The sequence below is a fragment of the Zea mays genome, chromosome 7, assembly GCF_902167145.1.
Source record: "Zea mays cultivar B73 chromosome 7, Zm-B73-REFERENCE-NAM-5.0, whole genome shotgun sequence".
Lineage (NCBI taxonomy): Eukaryota > Viridiplantae > Streptophyta > Magnoliopsida > Poales > Poaceae > Zea > Zea mays.
The window spans coordinates 179,496,414-179,512,421 of NC_050102.1; positions in this window are offsets into that span (position 1 = coordinate 179,496,414).

Below are 16,008 nucleotides of genomic sequence, written 5' to 3' on the forward strand. Positions count from 1 at the left end.
TTTACACACGTACGTCATTAAATGGAGCACTCCCTACAACTCGAAGACTTCCACGGTTCATTTGCATTTAGGTGCAGTATTCGCCTTAAACTTTCTCTAAGGCTTTTAAGTGCCACAAAGTAAAGAAAACTTTAAGTATTAGATTTATTATTCATATTAATATGATGGAAAACTTACACTTTACTTGGTACATGATCCAGGTTTGGTGATCTACTTATGTTTGCTTGAACTTTGATTATCTATATTGATTTGATTTAGATAATTAAGGTTTATTGACCCGATGAATGGAAAATGATCTGGTTTGTAATAATACACAAGCTCTTAGTAATTAATTTAACTATCATTTTGTCGGCGTTTCGACCCCGGGGGGTCCCTGGACCGACGAGTAAATTGTCGCTGCGTGCCCTAGCCCAGATGGGTTGGCGCGAGACGGAACACAGGGGGGAAACCGCGGCTTCGTGTTGTCCTGCGCCAGAGTGGGTGCGCTTGCAGTAGGGGTTTACAAGCGTTCGCGAGGGAAAGAGAGAGTCCCGCGCGACCACCCCCTGTATGAGGGCCCTGGCCCTTCCTTTTATAGACGCAAGGAGCGGGTCCAGGTGTACAATAGGGGTGTAGCAATATACTAACGTGTCCGGCAGAGAGGAGCCGGAGCCCTATGTACATGCCAACGTGGCTGTCGGAGAGGTGCTAGGGCCCTGTGTACATGGTGTCGTGGCCGTCGAAGGAGCGTTTGAGCCCTGTAGAAGCACAGCTGTCGGGGCTGTCGGGACCTTGCTGACGTCTCCTTGCTTCCGTAAGGGGCTGAGAGCCGCCGTCGTCATGGACGCACGCGGGGATCCATCATTACTTGTTACCGGGGCGAGCCTGGATGGGACGCCGGTCTTGTTCCCCGTAGCCTGAGCTAGCTAGGGGTAGGGTAATGATGTACCCCCTGCGGTGTGGTCGGTCCGAGCCCGAGATCGGGCGAGGCGGAGACTCCTCCTGAGGCCGAGGCCGGGGTCGGGCGAGGACGCGATTCCTGGCGAGGTCGAGGTCGAGGCCGAGCCCTGGGGTCGGGCGAGGTCGAGGCCGAGCCCTGGGGTCGGGCGAGGCGGAGTCCATCTTCCGAGGCCGAGGCGGGGGCCGAGCCCTGGGGTCGGGCGAGGCGGAGACTTCTCCTGAGGTCGAGGCCCAAGGTTGGGCGAGGCGGAGCTTCCTGTGGCGTCTGAGGCTGGACTCAGCTGCTGTCAGCCTCACCCTGGCGGGTGGCACAGCAGTCGGAGAGGGGCGAGCGGCGCTGCTTTCCTGTCAGGTCAGTCAGTGGGAGGGCTAAGTGACTGCGGTCACTTCGACCTCGTCGACTGAGGCATGCGTGTCAGGATAAGGCGCCAGGCGATCCTTGCATTGAATGCGCCTGCGATACGGTCGGTTGGTGATGCGATTTGGCCAAGGTTGCTTCACTACGAAGCCTGCCCGAGCCGGGCTTCGGGCGAGTCGAGGGAGTGCCCGTTGCTTGAGGAGGCCCTCGGGCAAGGCGTGAATCCGTCTGGGACTACTGTTCCCGCCCGAGGCTGGGCTCGGGCGAGGCGAGATCGCGTCCCTTGAGTAGACAAAGCCTTGACCTGAATTGCGCCCATCAGCCTCTGCAGTTTGCGCTGATGGTGATTACCAGCCGAGTTTAGGAGTGTTGGGGGTATCCCTAATTATGGTACCCGACAGTAGCCCCCGAGTCTCAAAGGGAGTGTTGGTACTCGCTTGGAGGCTTTGTCACACTTTTTAGCAAGGGGACCGGCCTTTCTCGGTTATATTTTGTTCCGGTGGGTGCGCGCGAGCGCACCCGCCGGGTGTAGCCTCCGAGGCCTCGGAGGAGTGGTTTGACTCCTCCGAGGTCTTAATGCCTTTCGTGATGCCTTGGCTGACCTGGTTGTTCCCTCATGCGATCTGATCGTAGTCCGAGTGCATGGTCAGGTTCCGAGTTTTCGGGCTGGTTTGTTGACGCCGTCAACGGTTTGGCCGGAGCCGGGTTTGCGAGAGCAGCCCCCGAGCCTCTGCACAGAGCGAGAGGATGATCAAGGACTGACTCGGCTTTTATCATACGCCCCTTCGTCGCCTTTCTGCAAGGAGGAGGGGGGAAAGCGCCATGTTGCCCTCGGAGGGCGCCAAACATGGTGTCTCCAGTGAGTTGCTAACGGGTGATCCGAGTGGACGCCCGTGCCCCGTTCGATAAGGGTCGGCTAGTGGCCCAGAGGCGCGCTCCAAAAGTACCTGCAGGTGATTTGCCGGACCTGGTCCCGTTTGATATGGTCCGAGGGCTCGATGCCTCCCTCTGATGGGATTCCGTTACAAAATCGCTCCTGCTGGTCTCGAAAATGTCCTAGGGTACCTCGGGAGCGTAGCCCGAGCCTCGGCCATGTATCGGACGTACCCAGAGTCATCCCTCGCTCTGCGTGCTCTGGGGCGGCTGTCGAACCCTTCGAGGGGCTAGCCTTCAAACCCCTGATCAGTAGTGGGCGCAGAGCCCGAGTGCTCTAAGGCGGCTGTCGAACCCTTCCGAGGGGCCAGCCTTCGAACCTCATATCAGTAGTGAGCCTGAAGCCCGAGTGCTCTAGGGCGGTCGTCGAACCCTTCCGAGGGGTCAGCCTTCGAACTTCTGATCAGTAGGAGGGCTCGGGGCCCGCTTCCTTCGCGGAGAAGGATCCCTTTCGAAATATCCCCTTTCCTGGCCCCTGTAGCAAGAGAGAGAAAGGGGAAGAAGAAACGGATACGAATTTAAACGATGTGGCGCACCTTTTTTTACACGGTCATCATGGCGGAGGTGAAACGTCGCCCGCTTCGCCTGCCAAAGGTGTCGCCTGTCCTGCCGCGAAGTTAATGCGACGGGACGGGTGGTTCGCGGGGCAGCCGTTGCGCGTGCGCGAGTCGTTCGAGGAACGGGCGACTGTGGCCAGCCGCACCAGAGGGTCTCACAACACGTCGTACGCCGCGAGGGCGGTACTCGTGTTCTGAGACGGTCCCGTTCTCGTTCTTGCGGCGAGGACGGGAGTGAGGACCTGCCGGTGCGCTTTGGGGCGACCGGCGCTCGCTGGTGCGGTGCTGGTAGGCAGGTGGCTGTCGTCGTCGGTGCTGAGGTGGTGGCAGCCAGAGAAGTTTTCTCCGCCGACGAGATCGTCTGCGCCACCTGCGGTCGGACCTCCAGCTCTTCGGCCTTGGCGGCTTGTCTCGCCCCTCGTGTGGGGATGTGGGCGAGGGACCTCCAGCAGCAGCGTTTGCCCTGAGGCCGTCGCTGCAGCTGTCTTGCCGTCCGAGTCGGAGGTCGTTGACGCTGCTACAGTGGTCGGCGGCGAGCTACCCGTAGTTTGTCGTCCCGCAGGCCCTCCGGTGTGGAGGTTGTTCATACCCGCGGGAGTGGAACCGGAGTTTCGTTCGTAATGGCACCTTGAGTGCCGGTGTTTGTTCATTGTGGCTGTCGAGGCCTGAACATCTAGGTATTTGAGTGTAATACTGTGTTTCTTCCTCGTTTCGAGCACTAGGACTCGCCTGTCGGCTAGCTGAACCGCTTAACCGAGTGTGAGTTGCTCTGTGCGGAAGGTGACGAGTGAGGTATCCGTATCCCGGAGGCGTAGGAGTCCCTCGGCTCGGTCGGCCTTGCCACCCAAGGCTTCTCTTGCTCAGCTAAAGAACCCTCAACTGCTTTGCAATGAGCCAGAGCTGGAGGCAGCGGTGTCAGCGTGGACAGGGGCGGAGTCGGCTCGAGAAGAAGCTTCGTTGGCCCAGGAGCACGTGGCCTCCCTGGTCGAGGAGGTGCAGCAGCGGCGGCTGGAGCCTGGCCAGGTCGTCCGCTGGCGGGACCGACCCTGGAGTCAGGCTGCCGAGGCCATGAGCCGGGCTGATGTCCTCGGGGGACAGCTGGCTGAGGCTACAGAGCGGCCGGTCGAGGTGTTTGCCCGGGTCGGGACCCTTACGGAGATCTCGACTATGATGGCACGAGCTTGGTGCTGGCCTCCTCCTTCGAGGTGGAGATCCTTCCGCCCGCGTCACCGTCCGAGGCCGGGCCAGATCCCGGCGAAGGTGGAGACAACGCTTAGGGTGCTGCTGCTCCCTCTGTTGATGTCTGAACCTGCAGGGAGAGTTTGTCTGTAGTGTGCGTATGTTTTTCGCGGCCGTCAGGGCCCAAACATATCATTGTTGTGTTGTAAAGCTGTGTTTCCTTTCCTCTTGTTTCGAGTATCATAACTTGTTCGTCGGTAGCAGAATCGTTTATCCGAGCGAGAGTTACTTTTCACGAAAGGTGATGAGTGAGGTATCCGTATCCCAGAGGCGTAGGAGTCCCTCGGCTCGGTCGACCTCGCCGCTTACGTGCACTCTTACTCGTTCGTAGGATTCTGTTATCGATATTGTCGAGAAGGCACGAAAATCGTTCTGCCAGAAAAGTTTTCGAGCGTTAAGACTTGTTCGGTCAGCAGAATCGCTTATCCAAGCGTGAGTTACTTATCGCAGAAGGTGATGAGTGAGGTATCCGTATCCTGGAGGCGTAGGAGTCCCTCGGCTCGGTGGACCTTGCCGCTTACGTGTACTCCGTCGTTTTCAGGATCCCGCTATCGAAGCAGTCGAAAAGCGCGAAAGATGTTCTGGCAGAAAGACTTTTTCCGAGGAAAATTTTTGACGCAGAGGGGGTTCCCCCCTTCTAGCCCCCGAGGAAGGGTCGGGCTTTGCCGAGGCAAGGCTGACCCTTCCTTGACGGTTAGACTTTATTTGTGTATGTATAGCAAATGAGGTATATGAACGACTTGAAAACATCTTAAGGGTAAAAGCGACGTAGCTGTCGGATGTTCCAAGCGTTGCTGTAGACCTCGCCTTGATTGTTGGCCAGCTTGTATGTTCCGGGCTTCAAAATCTTGGCGATGATGAATGGCCCCTCCCAGGGAGGAGTAAGCTTGTGGCGCCCTCAGGTGTCTTGCCGCAGCCGAAGCACCAAGTCTCCCACTTGGAGGTCTCGGGGCCGAACCCCTCGGGCGTGGTAGCTTCGCAGAGACTGCTGATATCGCGCCGAGTGTAGCAAGGCCATGTCCCGAGCCTCTTCCAGCTAGTCTAGCAAGTCTTCTCGGCTGGTCTGGTTGCTTTGGTCGTCGTACGCCCTTGTCCTCGGGGAACCGTATTCTAAGTCTATGGGCAAGATAGCCTCGGCCCCATAGACTAGAAAGAACGGTGAGAAACCCGTGGCCCGGCTTGGCGTCGTCCTCAAACTCCAGACCACCGAGGGTAGTTCCTTCATCAACCGCTTGCCGAACTTGTTGAGGTCGTTGTAGATCCTCGGCTTAAGTCCCTGCAGAATCATGTCGTTGGCACGCTCCATGTAATACCCAATTCTTAGGCGATAAGAAAGTAGGGTTAAAATATGTAAATAGGGGTGCTCATCCTTTATGAACAAGATAAAATAGATAAATGCATGGCATGATGTTGTCTTTTTGTAATAAGTGCATAATAATGGGAATCTGAATATTTAGACCCAACCGGAATTCAAAATTTAACATGAAGAAGTGGGAAGATAAACTTAAAAACTAAATTATATTTGGCTTCTGTGTTGAACTTTTCTTTGGGTTAACTTAACTTAGAATATATATATATTCTCTAGGTAGGATGAGTTGAGACTATCCTTTAGTCTCAAAAATATGTAATGATATCATTAAAACATGTGAATTAGATATATAGTCATAATACAATTTCTCATAACAAAACAAGTGGGTTATGCCTTTCAATAACTAGGAAATTTAAAATATTTAAATGAATGTTGTAGAAATAAATGAAATGTTTCTACAAAAACATGTTGAAATTTAGACCTGAAGTAGTTTCAGAAATTGAAGTTCAAAACTTGAGACAAATTCAACAAAAATCTGAAATAAGAAACAGAAAAAAAAGAGCAAAGAATAAACTGCTGCATGGACCCAAACCCCTGCCTCGGCCCACCTCTGTTTCATCCGGCCGGCCCACTCTCACCCGCGCGCTCCCCATCATCTCACTAGCATGTGGGCCCCGTTTGCCACTCCTTGCCCCAGCGCGCTCTCATGTTCTTGAGACCGCCATGTGGGGCCATGATCCCAGAATCTCCTCCTCAGCCGTTTCGTTAAGATTTGATCGCTAGGAAGCCGGGATTCGTTTGCTTCTCCTCATCCGAACTCCCATGCGGAAGATATATGCTGGCCGGATTTTTCTCGCTGGCCGTTTTGCCACCTCGAACACAACCGCCGCTAGGAGCTTCGGATCTCAGGCGGAGTCTGCAGCCCTGCCCATCTCTATAAAACCGGCCGCAACCCCGTCGCGCTACCACCAACTACTCCCCTCGCTGTCCCTCGCCGTCTCACACCACACCGGTTAGGCTGTCACCGAGGGCGCCAATATTAGCAACGTGCGTGTTCCAGGGCCGTGCTATTTCCTCCTCGCCAAGCTCAGATTCGAAGCCTGAAGAAAATTGCACCAGCAAGCCCTCGCCCTGATGCACGCCGTCGCTTGCTGTTGCTGCCCGCGCGGCTGCTACTGCTTCGAAGTCATGTGGCTATGCTGGGCGACTGGAGGTAGGAGATGTACTGGAGCCGGTTGATCCCCAATGGCCCATGGTTTTCTCCGGCGTTGCGTCACCTCTCGTAGCCATGGCGGCTGAACCGGCTTCCGCCTGTGTCGCCCACGCTCGCGTACATATGGCAGCCGCGCCGCTGCGCCTGTCTACGACGCGACGATAGAGTGCCTCGCGGTCCGGATGGCCGGCGCGGGGAATGGCGATGGTGGTCAACTAAAGCTCCATTGATGGCCACCGAACACCATGGTTGAACCTGCTAACCTCCTCTTCTACCGGTAAGAACCATCTCATGGCATTCACCGTGTTGCCCTCGTAAGATACTTGTACCGCGCTTTTGGAAAAGTCTTGGGCGCCTAACTGTGAATCTCGATCTTGGGCGCCGTCGTGGGCTAGCTTGCCACTGCACAGTGTCCGTCCGGGGCAAAGGAAGAAGATAGCCCCTGGCCGTTCAATCTTCTATCAACGGTTTAGATTAGATCTGGGGTTGGTGATGTTGCGACCGCCAGATGTAGATTGAACGGGTGAGATTAGCGGGGGGAAAAACGATTCGTTGAGATATGATCTGGGCCACTGATCGTGGACGGACGAGCGAGATCGTTTCTGGGTTGTTTTAAATCGAGGACGTCAATCGCTCGTTGGGTGGCTCGGATTGCATACCGGTTCGGTATGGGTAACTTCTAATCTGTGTCGTTGAATCTGATCGGACGACAGATATTCACCCATACCCCTTCGCCGTCCCAACTTACAAAAGAGTCCCTGGGTTTTATTGATATAAACCCGCCGTCCTGCGCGGAGGTGGCTGAGTCTCAGACACGTTTGCGCTCTTGCCCCTGTAGTTTATGATATTTATGCGCCCAGTCTAGAGAATTAGAAAATCCAGTAAAAGTAATTAGAAAATGATTTTTAATGAGAAAATAAATGCTAGAAACTTGAATAATTCATAGAAAAGTCATATTAAGTACACATTGATCCATTCCAGTTCCTATAATTTTGTAATATTATTGTTTATCATTTCGTGTCTCTGTTTTGACATGAAAACCATATTAAAATTGATATCCTAATTAATCTTGTACAAAACACCTAGAATCTTTGGAAATCCATAACTTAAAATCTATAACTCCAAAATTAATGATTCCTGTTCCTGTGATCTCATTTTAATGTGTAGATTAGTACTATGTATTTTGTTCATATGTTTGGTGTGATGTTAATTTTGCCTATACCATGTTTGTTGGTATTGCTACGACTAGCAGTGAGGTCACGAGAATCTGAAGATCATCCTGGTACCTGGAATCTCAAGTCCCAGGCAAGTTGTGCCCTTGATCACTTCTTTTTACCCACTCATGTTCTAATTAATCATAATGATCTGCATAGGTTAATTTGATGGGACCCAATAGGTTACCCTAGTTTGTCTATCTTTATACCTTGTTTACCACTGAACTTTTTGGGTAGTACTTGCTAGTGCTTTATGTGGTTTTGGGTATGAAGATACATTATTCATGATCACACTTTTATTATCTGTTTATTATCACTGTTCATGATAAGATCATTATGTTAATTGGAACATGGAGAACCACCCGGGAAAACAGTGCTACCACAAGGGTTTAATGGGACGCCCTTGACCGATTAATTAGGAAAGCTAGTGGAAGACTACCTTACCCGAAAGGGGCAAGGGCAGTAGGGGAGTGGTCAGTGTAGGGAGGCCCTCGGGAGGATTTTGCTGTGATGGCGGTCCTGCAAGGGATTCCTGGGAAGGCCCTCGGGAGGATTTTGCTGTGATGGCGGTCCTGCAAGGGATTCCTGGGGAGGCCCTCGGGAGGATTTTGCTGTGATGGCGGTCCTGCAAGGGATTCCTGCATTGGAGCTTCCTATAAACTGTAGCGGGTTTTCTGAAGCTAGTGGAACTTTGTAAAGGCCTCGTAGTGTTACCCTGCCTCGCCTCCTCGGTAGAGGTGTATGGGAAGTCGCGATCCCTTGGCAGATGGGTAACATGACTTGTGGGTAAAGATGCGCAACCTCTGCAGAGTGTAAAACTGGTATACTAGCCGTGCTCACGGTCATGAGCGGCTCGGACACTCACATGATTAACTTATGGAACTAAATTCAATTTGTCATATGCATTGCATCGCAGGTGATGTTGTTACTTCTGTTCTACTATTTAATTGGGTTGGTATTTACTTATACTTAGTAATTGCTAATAAAATTTTGACCAACTTTAAAAGCAATGCTCAGCTTCAACCATCTCCGTTGGTAAGCCTTACACTTCACATGAGCTCCCATCTTTGGCGAGTTCATTCACATTATTCTCCACAACTTGTTGAGCGATGAACGTATGTGAGCTCACTCTTGCTGTCTCACACCCCCCCCCCCCCCCACAGGTCAAGAGCAGGTACCACAGGATGAGGCGCAAGGAGGATGCTGCGATGAGTTCGTGAGAGATCTAGGTCGTCGCCTCCCAGTCAACTTTGGGTTGCTGGACCGTTGTCTCCTTATAATGTAATTATTTATTTTGTATAGAACTCCTGTTATATATAAAGATGTGACATTCGATCCTGTGCCACTATACATCATATGTGTGAGACTTGGTCCCAGCATATATGGTGTTTATGTTCGCGCCCGGGTCTTGGTGCCCTAAAACCCGGGTGTGACAGAAGTGGTATCATAGGAATGTTGACTGTAGGACGAAACCTAGATAGAACTGGACAACCATTATCTACTTACCTTTACTACTCTGATTCTTTCTAAACTTATCTTAATCTTCTCTCATCTATTTCCGCTTTACTCTGATTATTCTTACATTTTCACTTCTAAAGACAAACTTGGATTTCACACTTTGAAATCCTGTGGTTAAAGTGACCTTTAGGAATAGGAGACCTACTCTTAGGAACAAAAACAAAACTATTTTTATAGGTATTTGTATGCTTGATGTTTGTTCTTATGATACTTGTTTGATTTGGATCTTTGATTGAGTGTGATTAGTTGTGGAGTAATGTCCACAATCACATCTGCATATACATATAGAAAAAAACGGCGATAAAAATATCTAAATGAACTAGGTTATCCCTCATCAAAGAATCTAGCATAGCAAAATCCATCTTATCTTGAAAAAGTCTATCCTACACTCATAGATCCATCTTATCCTAAAAAAATAGATTCTTATCTTATTTTGAAAAGATTTATCTTATCCTAATAGATCTATCTGACCTCAAAAGATTCTACCTTATCCTTATGGATTCATCTTACCCCAATAAGCATATTTATCCCGCGCTAGTTTAACAACCATGATCTAATGCAAATTAATTAGATCCTATCTAGTCAAGCTAGTCATACCAATCTAATCTAGATCCCATCTAACCTAATATGATCTAATCTAAAGTGAGTTACTTAATGGACCAGTTAATACTTGTGAAATAGATTAGACCCTCTCCACATGTTTTAACTTAGTTCACCCTACACTAAATAAAGAATGAGAGACCAACCCAACCAATAGAGTCTTGATGGATTGCATGATCTACCTATCCCCACCTAACATCAAACAAACTTTTGACCTACACCATGTAGTCTATCTCATCCATAACCATCTTAACCATATTCCCCAACTCTGATGATATACACTAACCTTGAATCAATGAGACCAAGACCGGAGAAGGAAAAAAATCAACCTCGTCAAGGAAGGAGTGAAGTCAAACTCGATCTTCAGATACATTACCACCCAACAAGGAGTTCTTTCTCACCATAAACTTTCTTACACCAGGTTATTCTTGCCCTAACCTACCCATCTTTCGTCCTACATAATAAAATGACTATATACTTATATACCCATGCTTTCATAACCACTTTCTAAATAACATGAAACTTCTTATTCATAAACTAATTAGAAGTTAAAGGCTAAACTTTAAATAAACCTTTTAACATCCCTTTTCTACTAATCTCGAGGACGAGATTATTTTTAAGGGGGGTAGGATTTGTAATACCCAATTCTTAGGCGATAAGAAAGTAGGGTTAAAATATGTAAATAGGGGTGCTCATCCTTTATGAACAAGATAAAATAGATAAATGCATGGCATGATGTTGTCTTTTTGTAATAAGTGCATAATAATGGGAATCTGAATATTTAGACCCAACCGGAATTCAAAATTTAACATGAAGAAGTGGGAAGATAAACTTAAAAACTAAATTATATTTGGCTTCTGTGTTGAACTTTTCTTTGGGTTAACTTAACTTAGAATATATATATATTCTCTAGGTAGGATGAGTTGAGACTATCCTTTAGTCTCAAAAATATGTAATGATATCATTAAAACATGTGAATTAGATATATAGTCATAATACAATTTCTCATAACAAAACAAGTGGGTTATGCCTTTCAATAACTAGGAAATTTAAAATATTTAAATGAATGTTGTAGAAATAAATGAAATGTTTCTACAAAAACATGTTGAAATTTAGACCTGAAGTAGTTTCAGAAATTGAAGTTCAAAACTTGAGACAAATTCAACAAAAATCTGAAATAAGAAACAGAAAAAAAAAGAGCAAAGAATAAACTGCTGCATGGACCCAAACCCCTGCCTCGGCCCACCTCTGTTTCATCCGGCCGGCCCACTCTCACCCGCGCGCTCCCCATCATCTCACTAGCATGTGGGCCCCGTTTGCCACTCCTTGCCCCAGCGCGCTCTCATGTTCTTGAGACCGCCATGTGGGGCCATGATCCCAGAATCTCCTCCTCAGCCGTTTCGTTAAGATTTGATCGCTAGGAAGCCGGGATTCGTTTGCTTCTCCTCATCCGAACTCCCATGCGGAAGATATATGCTGGCCGGATTTTTCTCGCTGGCCGTTTTGCCACCTCGAACACAACCGCCGCTAGGAGCTTCGGATCTCAGGCGGAGTCTGCAGCCCTGCCCATCTCTATAAAACCGGCCGCAACCCCGTCGCGCTACCACCAACTACTCCCCTCGCTGTCCCTCGCCGTCTCACACCACACCGGTTAGGCTGTCACCGAGGGCGCCAATATTAGCAACGTGCGTGTTCCAGGGCCGTGCTATTTCCTCCTCGCCAAGCTCAGATTCGAAGCCTGAAGAAAATTGCACCAGCAAGCCCTCGCCCTGATGCACGCCGTCGCTTGCTGTTGCTGCCCGCGCGGCTGCTACTGCTTCGAAGTCATGTGGCTATGCTGGGCGACTGGAGGTAGGAGATGTACTGGAGCCGGTTGATCCCCAATGGCCCATGGTTTTCTCCGGCGTTGCGTCACCTCTCGTAGCCATGGCGGCTGAACCGGCTTCCGCCTGTGTCGCCCACGCTCGCGTACATATGGCAGCCGCGCCGCTGCGCCTGTCTACGACGCGACGATAGAGTGCCTCGCGGTCCGGATGGCCGGCGCGGGGAATGGCGATGGTGGTCAACTAAAGCTCCATTGATGGCCACCGAACACCATGGTTGAACCTGCTAACCTCCTCTTCTACCGGTAAGAACCATCTCATGGCATTCACCGTGTTGCCCTCGTAAGATACTTGTACCGCGCTTTTGGAAAAGTCTTGGGCGCCTAACTGTGAATCTCGATCTTGGGCGCCGTCGTGGGCTAGCTTGCCACTGCACAGTGTCCGTCCGGGGCAAAGGAAGAAGATAGCCCCTGGCCGTTCAATCTTCTATCAACGGTTTAGATTAGATCTGGGGTTGGTGATGTTGCGACCGCCAGATGTAGATTGAACGGGTGAGATTAGCGGGGGGAAAAACGATTCGTTGAGATATGATCTGGGCCACTGATCGTGGACGGACGAGCGAGATCGTTTCTGGGTTGTTTTAAATCGAGGACGTCAATCGCTCGTTGGGTGGCTCGGATTGCATACCGGTTCGGTATGGGTAACTTCTAATCTGTGTCGTTGAATCTGATCGGACGACAGATATTCACCCATACCCCTTCGCCGTCCCAACTTACAAAAGAGTCCCTGGGTTTTATTGATATAAACCCGCCGTCCTGCGCGGAGGTGGCTGAGTCTCAGACACGTTTGCGCTCTTGCCCCTGTAGTTTATGATATTTATGCGCCCAGTCTAGAGAATTAGAAAATCCAGTAAAAGTAATTAGAAAATGATTTTTAATGAGAAAATAAATGCTAGAAACTTGAATAATTCATAGAAAAGTCATATTAAGTACACATTGATCCATTCCAGTTCCTATAATTTTGTAATATTATTGTTTATCATTTCGTGTCTCTGTTTTGACATGAAAACCATATTAAAATTGATATCCTAATTAATCTTGTACAAAACACCTAGAATCTTTGGAAATCCATAACTTAAAATCTATAACTCCAAAATTAATGATTCCTGTTCCTGTGATCTCATTTTAATGTGTAGATTAGTATTATGTATTTTGTTCATATGTTTGGTGTGATGTTAATTTTGCCTATACCATGTTTGTTGGTATTGCTACGACTAGCAGTGAGGTCACGAGAATCTGAAGATCATCCTGGTACCTGGAATCTCAAGTCCCAGGCAAGTTGTGCCCTTGATCACTTCTTTTTACCCACTCATGTTCTAATTAATCATAATGATCTGCATAGGTTAATTTGATGGGACCCAATAGGTTACCCTAGTTTGTCTATCTTTATACCTTGTTTACCACTGAACTTTTTGGGTAGTACTTGCTAGTGCTTTATGTGGTTTTGGGTATGAAGATACATTATTCATGATCACACTTTTATTATCTGTTTATTATCACTGTTCATGATAAGATCATTATGTTAATTGGAACATGGAGAACCACCCGGGAAAACAGTGCTACCACAAGGGTTTAATGGGACGCCCTTGGCCGATTAATTAGGAAAGCTAGTGGAAGACTACCTTACCCGAAAGGGGCAAGGGCAGTAGGGGAGTGGTCAGTGTAGGGAGGCCCTCGGGAGGATTTTGCTGTGATGGCGGTCCTGCAAGGGATTCCTGGGAAGGCCCTCGGGAGGATTTTGCTGTGATGGCGGTCCTGCAAGGGATTCCTGGGGAGGCCCTCAGGAGGATTTTGCTGTGATGGCGGTCCTGCAAGGGATTCCTGCATTGGAGCTTCCTATAAACTGTAGCGGGTTTTCTGAAGCTAGTGGAACTTTGTAAAGGCCTCGTAGTGTTACCCTGCCTCGCCTCCTCGGTAGAGGTGTATGGGAAGTCGCGATCCCTTGGCAGATGGGTAACATGACTTGTGGGTAAAGATGCGCAACCTCTGCAGAGTGTAAAACTGGTATACTAGCCGTGCTCACGGTCATGAGCGGCTCGGACACTCACATGATTAACTTATGGAACTAAATTCAATTTGTCATATGCATTGCATCGCAGGTGATGTTGTTACTTCTGTTCTACTATTTAATTGGGTTGGTATTTACTTATACTTAGTAATTGCTAATAAAATTTTGACCAACTTTAAAAGCAATGCTCAGCTTCAACCATCTCCGTTGGTAAGCCTTACACTTCACATGAGCTCCCATCTTTGGCGAGTTCATTCACATTATTCTCCACAACTTGTTGAGCGATGAACGTATGTGAGCTCACTCTTGCTGTCTCACACCCCCCCCCACAGGTCAAGAGCAGGTACCACAGGATGAGGCGCAAGGAGGATGCTGCGATGAGTTCGTGAGAGATCTAGGTCGTCGCCTCCCAGTCAACTTTGGGTTGCTGGACCGTTGTCTCCTTATAATGTAATTATTTATTTTGTATAGAACTCCTGTTATATATAAAGATGTGACATTCGATCCTGTGCCACTATACATCATATGTGTGAGACTTGGTCCCAGCATATATGGTGTTTATGTTCGCGCCCGGGTCTTGGTGCCCTAAAACCCGGGTGTGACACTCCACCTGCCCATTTGTCATGGGGTGAGCCACGGCGGCCCAGTCCACCCGGATGTGGTGGTCCTCGCAGAAGTCCAGGAACTTCTTGCCAGTGAACTGGGTGCCATTGTCGGTGATGATGGAGTTCGGGACCCCGAAGCGATGGATGATGTTGGTGAAGAACGCCACCACCTGCTCGGACCTGATGCTGGTTAGGGGTCGGACCTCGATCCACTTGGAAAATTTGTCGATGGCAACCAGCAGGTGCGAGAAGCCCCCGGGTGCCTTCTGCAAGGGACCGGCGAGGTCCAGACCCCACATAGCAAACGACCAAGTGATGGGTATTGTCTGCAGGGCCTGAGCGGGCAGGTGCGTCTGTCTTGCGTAGAATTGACACCCCTGGCAGGAGCGTACAATCCTAGTGGCGTCGGCCACCGCGGTCGGCCAGTAGAAACCTTGTCGGAAGGCGTTCCCAACGAGGGCTCGAGGTGCTGCGTGGTGACCGCAAGCCCCCGAGTGTATCTTTTGCAATAGCTCCTGTCCTTCAGCGATGGATATGCATCGTTGGAGAATGCCTGAGGGGCTGCGGTGGTAGAGCTCCCTTTCATCGCCCAGTAAGACGAACGACTTGGAGCGCCGCGCCAGTCGCCGAGCTTTGGCCTTGTCGAGGGGGAGCTCTCCTCGGTGGAGATATTGCAGGTACGGGGTCTGTCAGTTTCGATTAGGCGTGACCCTATCCCGCTCTCCCTCGACACGCAGTGCCTCACCCTCGGCGGCCGAGGGTGCCTCGGGCTGGGCCGAGGCTTCCCCGGGCTCGGGCGTGTCGTTGGTCTTGACGGAGGGTTGATGTATGTCTCTAGAGAAGACATCCGGGGGAACCGTTGTCTGCCCAGAGGCTATCTTAGCCAGCTCGTCCGCAGTATCGTTGTACTGTCGGGCGACGTGGTTGAGCTCGAGTCCGTAGAACTTGTCTTCTAGGCGCCGAACCTCGTCGCAGTAGGCCTCCATCTTCCGGTCGCGGCAGTGGGAGTTCTTCATGACTTGGTCAATGACAAGTTGCGAGTCGCCACGAGCGTCGAGGCACCAAACCCCTAGCTCGATGGCGATGCACAATCCGTTAACCGGAGCCTCATACTCGGCCATGTTGTTTGACGCCGGGAAATTGTGATATCCTAGCCCCTAGGATGGGATGTCCTGGCCCAAGGATTAATAGAATTAATAGTGTAATCATACCAACAAGGTGCATCTTCTTTTTCGGAAGCCTATCTCGAAAGAACCTCCAAGTTAAGTGTGCTTGGCTTGGAGCAATTTAGGGTTGGTGACCGACCGGGAAGTTTTCTCGGGTGCGCATGAGTGAGGACAAAGTGTGCACAAAAGGCTCATGTTGGTCTGTGGGGACGATATATGATCCTAGAGAGCTGCCAGGAGTAAGTACCGCCGGTCCAGTGATTGGACGGGGTGTTACAAGTGGTATCAGAGCCGACCCTCGCGGTTTCACGGGCGTGTGTGGGCTAGGGGGTTCGGGTATATGGCGCATGGCGCATGTGGGCCCGGAGTGGTCACATGGCATGGCATATGACGACACTAGACATACAGACGTGGCCAAGAGGGGAGGTTCCTGGATTGGGGTTGACCGACGAGGACGTCGGTCTTCT